Genomic DNA, 10371 nt, shown 5'->3' with positions numbered 1-10371 from the left:
ATGTAGATCACACCCGTGGTGCTGCAATTTATAAAATGCACGATATTAAAATTGCGTCCTCCCTCAGAATCCTGAAACGTCTTTGATTTTAACATTTGGGGGCATACACTGCAGTGTCCACAGGGGTAAGATCCCCAATCAGGTCCCTTAGAACCAAAGATATAGTTTTTTGGTTTAGGGGGTGCATAATGGCTCCGCACCAATCTATTGCCTATGGTATCTGCACGCTTTGATACCACCTGTGGTGAGTCAGTGATATGTTTTTTAATTTCCGGATCAGACTGTAATATGGGCCAGAAACGCTCAAAAATAGAGTTCATTTCTCTCCATTGAGAGTTATAGGATGTAATGATCCTCACCTAGTTCTCTTTTACTCTTTTTTGTTGTTGGGTAAGTAAGGATCTTCGGTCTGATGCCTTAGCACGTAAGTAGCCCCTCTGAATGTCTGAGTCGCGATAACCCCTCTGTTTGAAACGAGCCTTCAGAGTCCTCGATTCCTCTTCAAAATTGGATTGAGTGTCACAGATTCGTCTAGCCCGCAAGAACTGGCCTGTGGGAATAGAGCGTATAGTATGAGCTGGATGGAAGGAATTGGCTCGTAATAACGCATTAACTGAAGTTTCCTTCCGGTACACAGATGTACTTAATTGTCCACCCTGTCCAACATCTATTTGAATATCCAGAAATTCCAAATGCTCCTGACTGATGTTACTTGTCAACCTGATATTCCAATTGTTGGAATTAAGGTCATCCAGAAATCGGTCCAAGCCCTCTTTCGGTCCTTGCCAAATGAACAGGACATCATCTATAAAGCGCATCCAACTGATGACCTGTCCCGATGCCCTGTCCATTGCCTCTTGGACCTCATTCTTTTCCCAATATCCAAGAAAGAGATTTGCATACGAGGGGGCACATGTGGCCCCCATGGCCGTCCCCCTCGTCTGCACATAAAATCTCTCCTTGAAAAGGAAGTAATTGTGGTCTAGGATGAACCTCATCAATATTAGGATGAGTTTGACCAAGTCCTCATCCAAATCACGAATCCCTAAGAAGAATTCCACTGATTTTATACCCAGATCGTGGCCAATGCACGTATATAGTCCCTCAACGTCACACGATACTAGAAACATATCTGGTTCCATAGTTATGCCTTCCAGACGTTTCAACACATCCGTAGAATCACGGATGTAAGAGGGCAGTTCTTCTACGCATGGTCGTAGATAGTAGTCCGTGAACCGACATATCGGCTCACAGAGGCTTCCACACCCAGATACTATGGGGCGGCCCGGAGGTACCCTAGCATTCTTATGCACCTTTGGAAGAAAATATAGAGTTGGTATAATTGGGGACTCCACCTCCAGACCCTTCCTAATTCGTGATGGTATAGTGCGATTTTCCAGAGCTCTATCTAGTATGCATGCCAGTTCCCTGCTGAATTTTTCCGTGGGGTTCTCTGTTAGTTGTTTGTAACAGTCCTGTTGTCGCAATTGTCTGAAGGCCTCTGCTTCATACAATTCTATAGGCCAGACCACCACATTGCCGCCTTTATCCGCGGGTTTAAAAACCACTTGTTTCATCTTTCCTAGTTCTTGTAAAGCCTGTCTTTGACCCCTGGTCAAGTTGTCAAAGTGGCGTCGTTGAGGCAATTTGCGTAATTCGGCCACCGACATCTTGACAAACATTTCCACCTCTGGACTGATTGACCAGGGGGGAAATGTAGTGGACCTTGGTCTAATCTCAGTTGGAAATTTCGATTGATCACTTACCTCATCAAATTCTGGTTCTTGTTCACGTAGGAGTGATTCTAATGTCCTGAGTGTTTCCAAGTCTTCCGGGGCTGTAATACAACAGGATTCATCGTTTTTACCAAAATGCTTTTTCCATAACAATTTGCGTGCAAATAGATATACATCTTTAATTGCTGTAAAATCATCAAAAGCAGCAACCGGGCTAAAATTTAAACCCAACGACAGCAGGGATAGTTGTTCTGGTGTAAAAGCTATTTTGGAAAGATTAATTACCTTCATTTTGCCATAATTGGCTTCCTGCTGACTGTTGTATTTCCGTTTCATTGGAGTCCCTCTTGTATTACGGCTTGTCCCATGGTTTTCGGAGTTCCCATCTGTCCCAGAGTAAGAGGAGTCCGAGACAACTGTGTCAATCGATGTTATTGACTCCGATCTCCTAATGGGACGTGCAGGATTCATCCGTTGCCAACGATAAACACGTTGTTTTTGAAAATCCAGCATATCTCTTTGGAATTTCTTTGTTTTCACTGTTTGAATGTCCCTTTCCCACTTTAGATATTCAGAATTCATATCTTGTTCAAATAGATTCAAATCATCAGCTGATAATAATGTTCCAATTTTCTCCTGCAAAGGTGCCATAGATTGTTCTATAGATTCTAATTTCTTTTTTTCTATTCCAATCAAAATCTCAATGAAAGTACGAGAGCAAGTGCTACATGCTTCCTCCCACCTTTTTTTGATGACATCATCATCCAAGGGAAAGGAGGGATAGACCTGTACCCTCAATCCTCTGGGCACTAAGTCTTTAGCTAAATACTGCTCAAGTGCGGCCTTATTCCACCATGTTCTCACCCGTTTTTTAGCAAGCTCCTTCATGGATAACTGAATTTCTTTAGTCTCATTTCTCCCCGTAGCCAAATTTGTAGAGTCGCCATTAAAAACTTGATTCATCATAGATAACCAATTTGATTCCCTACTCCGGAAATCCATAGTACACAGTTGGGTGATCTATAATCAAAAATAAACAATGAATACCAAAACAGAAGATAACCCAATCCTCAATGTAAAGCTCCTATTACCAACAGAAAACATTCAATACCAATGGAGGTATATAGGATACCCAAATAACTTAATAAATAATCATTACATATCGAACACAATTCATAAGTAACAAAACACACCTTTATTTAATCGGTCATCAAAGACATACGGTTAAAAACAAATTTAAAATACACAAAAGTTGTGGCGGTGGTCAGAAATCCTCCAATACATAAAAAATACATATAAAGTGCCAAACAAACAATCGTAAACATGAATGGGCTGTAACCAATTGTATTTAGCCCCATCCATTTTCCCATCAGCTCTGAGCATCTCCCCAGTCCAAGCTGAACCTCTTCTTCTCCCCAGTATGGCATGGTGGGGATGAGGAGGTCCGGGGGATGGGCTGTGATAGGGGTTGGTTGTATTAGTTTTGGTCTCCTCTGACTATGGGAAGGCAATGTGTAATATGGGGCTGTAGGAGAATGTTATAGGAGATAGACAGATGATAGGAAGATGGATGGTAGAAGATAAATATGAAAGATGATAGAGATTTATGGATGTATAGAAATGAAGTAGATTATGGGCCAGATGTATCACAGTTGTGGGACACTAGTTCCGTTTTCCTAAATTCGGGAAGTTACATGTGATCCTCCTACAAGCTCCTCTCTGCTTCTCCCCCGCACCCCAGAATGAGAATGACCCTCACAGCAGCACCCAGGTGTGTGACACCCAGCACCCAGTGACCTCCTCAGCAGTGGCTTCTCTTCGAGGGGATCCTCCAGCGCTGATCTCCTGCTGCCCCCCGGTAATTCTGGCCAGTATCCTCCGCAGACACCAGTGTGATCATCCTGCTACATGGGACACTTCTCTGTCCTGTCTGCAGCTCCCACATACTTCTCTTCTATCCTGCTACACGGGACACTTCTCTGTCCTGTCTGCAGCTCCCACATACTTCTCTTCTATCCTGCTACATGGGGACACTTCTCTGTCCTGTCTGCAGCTCCCACACACTTCTCTTCTATCCTGCTACACAGGGGCACTTCTCTGTACTGTCTGCAGATCCCTCTCACTTCTCTTCTATCCTGCTACACAGGACACTTCTCTGTCCTGTCTGCAGCTCTCAAACACTTCTCTTCTATCCTGCTGCATGGAGACACTTCTCTGTACTGTCTGCAGCTCCCACACATTTCTCTTCTATCCTGCTACATGGGGACACTTCTCTATACTGTCTGCAGCTCCCTCTCACTTCTCTTCTATCCTGCTACACAGGACACTTCTCTGTCCTGTCTACAGCTCTCAAACACTTCTCTTCTATCCTGCTACATGGAGACACTTCTCTGTACTGTCTGCATCTCCCACTCACTTCTCTTCTATCCTGCTACACAGGACACTTCTCTTCTATCCTGCTACATGGGACACTTCTCTGTCCTGTTTTAAGAGCTTACAGTCTATGAGGATGAGGGGGTGACATAAGAGCTTACAGTCTATGAGGATGGGGGGTGACACAAGAGCTTACAGTCTATGAGGATGAGGGGGTGACACAAGAGCTTACAGTCTATGAGAATGAGGGGGTGACACAAGAGCTTACAGTCTATGAGGATGAGGGGGTGACACAAGAGCTTACAGTCTATGAGGATGAGGGGGTGACACAAGAGCTTACAGTCTATGAGGATGAGGGGGTGACACAAGAGCTTACAGTCTATGAAGATGAGGCGGTGACACAAGAGCTTACAGTCTATGAGGATGGGGGGTGACACAAGAGCTTACAGTCTGAGGATGAGGGTGACACAAGAGCTTACAGTCTATGAGAATGAGGGGGTGACACAAGAGCTTACAGTCTATGAGGATGAGGGGGTGACACAAGAGCTTACAGTCTATGAGGATGAGGGGGTGACACAAGAGCTTACAGTCTATGAGGATGAGGGGTGACACAAGAGCTTACAGTCTATGAGGATGAGGGGGTGACACAAGAGCTTACAGTCTATGAGGATGAGGGGTGACACAAGAGCTTACAGTCTATGAGGATGAGGGGGTGACACAAGAGCTTACAGTCTATGAGGAGGAGGGGGTGACACAAGAGCTTACAGTCTATGAGGAGGAGGGGGTGACACAAGAGCTTACAGTCTATGAGGAGGAGGGGGTGACACAAGAGCTTACAGTCTATGAGGATGAGGGGGTGACACAAGAGCTTACAGTCTATGAGGATGAGGGAGACACAAGAGCTTACAGTCTATGAGGATGAGGGGAGGACACAAGAGCTTACAGTCTATGAGGATGAGGGGTGACACAAGAGCTTACAGTCTATAAGGATGAGGGGTGACACATGAGCTTACAGTCTATGAGGATGAGGGGTGACACAAGAGCTTACAGTCTATAAGGATGAGGGGGTGACACAAGAGCTTACAGTCTATGAGGATAAGGTGGGACACAAGAGCTTACAGACTATGAGGATGAGGGGGTGACACAAGAGCTTACAGTCTATGAGGATGAGGGGGTGACACAAGAGCTTACAGTCTATGAGGATGAGGGGGTGACACAAGAGCTTACAGTCTATGAGGATGAGGGGGTGACACAAGAGGTATAAGAGCTTGTATAATGGTGATATGTATAATTGGACAAAGATTCTACCAACCCCACCTGCATGTTATTACACTGCTGTTCTCTTTGGTGTACATGATGCTGTCTGTTCATTAATGTTATCTAGGAAACCTTTGAGGCCTCACAGAACAGCTGTAGTTATACTAAAAATAAATGGCATCTAGATGTTCTCTGTTGACCAGTGAGGTCACTCCTGAAGACAACTGTACATTAGGTTTTCTAATAAAACATCGGGGCACATTTACTAAGGGTCCGCACGGCACATTTCCATTGTGTTTCCCGACTATTTTCGATTTGCGCCGCATTTAACAGGGGCTTTTGTCGCACGTGATCGGATTTTGCCGCAATCGCACTGACTTTCATGAGCCACAAATTGGGGGTGTGGCCGGCGGACAACCCGACTGATTCAGACTGAGCGCGGGATTTAAAATTCAATTTGTGTAGCAAGCCAAGCACTTACATACACATAGAAGAAGAAGGTGAACTCCAGCGGACCTGAGCAGGGAAGCGACACATGCAGGATATCGGGTGCACGATCTTGGTGAATTGCGCCGGACTTCATCCTCATCAGACAACGCACCTTGGGGATCGCGACAGGACCGGGTAAGCCATCAGAATGCATATATTATTTGCCACTACTCTGAAGGCAGTAGACACAAGAACATCATCACATGGCATGTGGCAGCAGAGAACGAGCAGAGAAGTGGAGCAGGGAGCTGATGCCTGCTCCACCAATGTATCCAACCTTATCTGTTTCTGCAGGTATTTTGCAGGTCCAGCCCTTCCATAGAAACAGCAACAAAATCAGTGATGAAGCAGCACTCCAAAACCAAGATTCAACCAAACATTGTACAGCGCTCCTCCTGACAAAGCCATAGGCGAAACATGCGTCGAGGGTGTTCCCTGGGCGCCGGGTCCTCACTGCCAAGCCTTCCCGTTCCTCTTTGCTGTTTGATTAGTAAGTGCAAACCGAGTTATAATGATATAGCATTGTCTATAAATATTTAAAATAAAGGGGATAGTGGAATAACAAGATATGGGGGTCCATTTACTTACCTGGTCCTTTCGCGATCCCCGATCCGCACAGTCCGGTGAAGATGAAGTCCGGCGCGATTCACCAAGATCATGCGCCCGATATCCTGCATGTGTTGCTTCCCCGCTCAGGTCCCCGGAGTTCACCTTCTTCTTCCCGGTGTATGTGAGTGCATGTCTTGCGACACAATTTGAGATGTCAAATCACGCGCGTTGTCCGAATCCGTCGTATCGTCCGACGGCACACCCCCCCCACCCGATTTGTGTCACGTGAAAGCCTGCCCCGATGTGCCAATATCCGATCGTGTGCACCAAAAAACCCTGTTAAATGCGGCTCAAAACGGAAAAATCCAGGAAACCTGACTGAAATGCGCTCCGCGGACCCTTAGTAAATTTGCCCCATGGTGGCATGGCAGGGATAAGTGCAATATAAGATTTCATTAAAGAAAAAGAAGAACCCCTTATTTCAAGGTGGTAAAGGAGAAATTTCAAAGCTAAATTCATCAATACTAGACCCTAGAGCACTTAGACCCCCCAAGAGCCGAACCGGCATCGAGGGTCGCGGGTTGTCAGCGGTAATCTACCTAAATCATAACACAAACCCCACATATATAGTATCACCGCGTCCGTAACAATCCATAGAATAAAACTAAATAACTATTGAACCCGTATGATGAATGCTGTAAAAAATAAACTTTAAAAATCTGCCAAATATTATGATTTTTACCTATTGAATCCCACTAAAAATGCAATAAAAAGTGATCAACAAAACCTATGTACTCCAGAATGATACTGTTGCAAAGTACAACATGTCCCGCAAAAAAACAAGCCATCAACCAGCTCTGTAGCCAAAAACGTAACAATGTTCTGCCACTTGGAAGACGGCGATGCAAAAATGATAGATTTTCCCCCACATTAGGGTTTTATTTGGCAAATTTAGTAAAACATAAGAAAAAATATTCATGTCTGGTATCCCCGTAATCGTATCGACCCATAGAATAAAGATAACAGGATTATTAGGCTATACGGTGAACACGAAAAAAATAAATTAAAAAATCCAGTACAGAATTGATGCTTTTCTACTTGTGACCTCAAAAAAAGTTCCTAAATTTTCAACAATAGGGGATACCAACCCTAAAATGGTAACACTGGAAAAAGCATCTCATCCCCCCCAAAAAATGCCAATCCCCAATAACGAAAAAGCTAAAATTTTATAGCCTGCAAAAGGGACCAATGAGGAAACTAAAATCCTGGCAGCTGCAGGTCCCTCCTTTCATTCTGCGCCTCGCTGTGCGCCCATAACACAAGTATTGGCCACATGTGGGGGGTCTCTGCACTCAGGAGAATTTGTAGAACAAATTTTATGGTGGGTTTTCTCTTTTTATCTTTTGGAAATGTGTAAATTTTAGGGCTAAATGAACGTATAAGCGACACAATTTGACCATTCTAAATTTCACCTCCTTTTTGATTCAATTACTATGAAGATCTCAAGGGGTTAACAATCTTCTTAAAAGCTGTTTCTGATAGTTTGTGGGGTGCAGATTTGAAAATGGGTTGGTTATATAGGGGGTTTTAATGCTAAATATGTCAAATTTAATTTCAAACTGTATTTATCTCCAAAATAGTCGATTCTGAAAATACGGAAAATCGCTGTTCGATTTGTAGGCCGCGTGACGTCAAAACAAATTATCCAAACATTTCAAAAATTATGAAAATATAAAGTAGACACATGGGAAATGTTATTCGGCAACTTATTTAGGTGGTAAATCTATCTGCGATGATTTCGAATTACGAAAATGGCAAATTTTTCTAAATATTCATAATTTTTTCTTTTTTTTGTAAATTAAGCAAAACTTATCAGCCAAAATTTACCACTAAAATGAAGTACAACATGTGGGGAAAAAACAATCTCAGAATCGTTTAGATAAGTAAAAGTGTTCAAAAGTTATAACCATATAAAGAGACACAGGTCAGAATCCAAAAAATGGGACTGAGCCTTAAGCTACAAAATGGCTGCGTCCTTAAGGGGTTAACTGCCCAGACATACCTTATAATAGATTTTTAAAAATTATAATCTTTTGTACATAAAAAATATTTGCCATTTTGCCAAATTCTGAGACCAATAACTTTTTCACACTTTGGTATAAGGTGTGATTTTTTTGCTGTATGTGCTGGCATATTCATTTATATCAATTTGGGACCTACATGACTCTTTGATCATTTTTTGTTCAAATATTCATGGATGGAAAAATGGGGAAAAAGTGGCGATTCTGACATTCAGGTGCTATAATCCATTAAAATGTTCACAGCCAGGAATAATTTTTTTTATATTTTGATATGGGCATTTTGGGACGCGGTGATACCTATCATGTTTATGACTTTTTTCTGTTTATTTATTTTATATGTGTCCTAGGGCATGGGGGGGGTGATTTTAATTTTTCCTTTTTTTACATTTTTATTTTTTTAAATACCCTTTAGGGTACTTTAACCCTGCAGGGTCTGATTGCTAATGCTATATAATGCAATACTACTGTATTGCAGTAAATAGCAATATTACTGCTGATCTCTAATAGCCTGCCATCTGCTGGCTATTAGAGATCATTACACATGGCGAGCCTACAAGTCTCAATAAGACTGTAGACTGCCATGGCAACTGATCTCCGCCCTCCGATGACGTCATCCAAGGTGGCGGCGCCCACGGGATGGTAAATAAGGTGCTGTGGTCAGGTTAGTTAACTTGTTAAGTGCCGTGATCGGTGCCAGCACTGACTGCGGCAGTAAGAGGCGGGTGTCAGCTGTATTATACAGCTGACACTCGCTGTGTATGGAGAGAGCTCAGCCCGTTAGCCCTCTCCATACACCCCCACAGCACCAGGACGTCATAGTACATCCTGATGCGCTCAGGGGTTAATAAACATTGGGGCACATTTACTAAGGGTCCATCGGATGCATTTGCCCTGAATTGCACAGGAGTTTTTGGCGCACGCAATCGGATTTTGGCGCATTGGCGCCGGCTTTCATGCAACACAAATCGGGGGTCATGGCCGTCGGACAACCCGACCGATTCGGACAAGCTGCGGAATTGTCAAATTCATGCAGAACGTGTGTGCGCCACAATTCCTGAATCTTGCGCCCCCTGCACTATACACAGGCAAACTGCACATAGTACAGAGTGTGCTGTTTTTGATAAATGGGAGCCAATATGTGACCCCTATAGGTATAGAAGATGTTACCCTTAATGACTCCATGCTCTGGTCCGCCTACTGCTCTAAGACTCATTTTCCCTCATTTATCAAAAACAGTGCGGTGTGTACTATGTGCAGTTGCCTGTGTAGTGTGCAGGGGGCGCCAGATTCATGAATTGTGTGCATGGATCTGGAGCCCCCTGCACTGCTCCGACAGAGTGCATCAACATTTTTAATTTTTTGTGCACCATTAACATACGTTGTGTGACACATTTCGGACTTTGCAGGATAAATATGGTGCATGGTCCGACTGGGCACAGGAACGCCCCTTTCACTGCAGAATTTTGTGTCGGGTATAGTGCGTCACGGAGACATTGGGGCTCATTTACTAAGGATAGAAAATACTACTTTCGTAGGACTTTGCACCTTTTTCAGGGAATTGCATGGCTTGCACAGGTATTTAACAAGTGTCCGCGCTGGGATTTTGGCAGAGATCAGGTGGCGGGCCGTCGGATGATCCAACTGATTCGGACTGAGCGCTGGATTTAACGTTCAAATTGTGTCGCAAGACAATGCACTTACATGCACCAGGAAGAAGAAGGTGAACTCTGTCGGACCTGAGCAGGGAAGCGACACATGCGGGATATCGGGCGCACGATCTTAGTGAATCGCCGCACAGGGCATAATCGTCGGACAATGCATTTTCGGTGAACTCCGGTGACCGAGTAAATAAGTGTGCCCCATTATTAATACCTGAACAAGTAGTT

General features: G+C 43.9%; 1 long non-coding RNA gene across 1 annotated transcript; it reads right to left on the bottom strand.

The window, feature by feature from the left end:
* Positions 1-369: 369 nt before the first annotated feature.
* Positions 370-2252, bottom strand: LOC140103575 (uncharacterized). The gene is made up of 3 exons (XR_011850132.1): positions 2022-2252; positions 1767-1837; positions 370-550 (listed from the first exon to the last, which is right to left on the bottom strand). It is a non-coding gene; the product is annotated as an uncharacterized lncRNA (long non-coding RNA).
* Positions 2253-10371: the final 8119 nt, after the last annotated feature.

This window comes from Engystomops pustulosus, chromosome 10, assembly GCF_040894005.1.
Source record: "Engystomops pustulosus chromosome 10, aEngPut4.maternal, whole genome shotgun sequence".
Lineage (NCBI taxonomy): Eukaryota > Metazoa > Chordata > Amphibia > Anura > Leptodactylidae > Engystomops > Engystomops pustulosus.
Note: the sequence above shows the minus strand (reverse complement) of the source record. Positions and strands in the feature narration are given on the sequence as shown.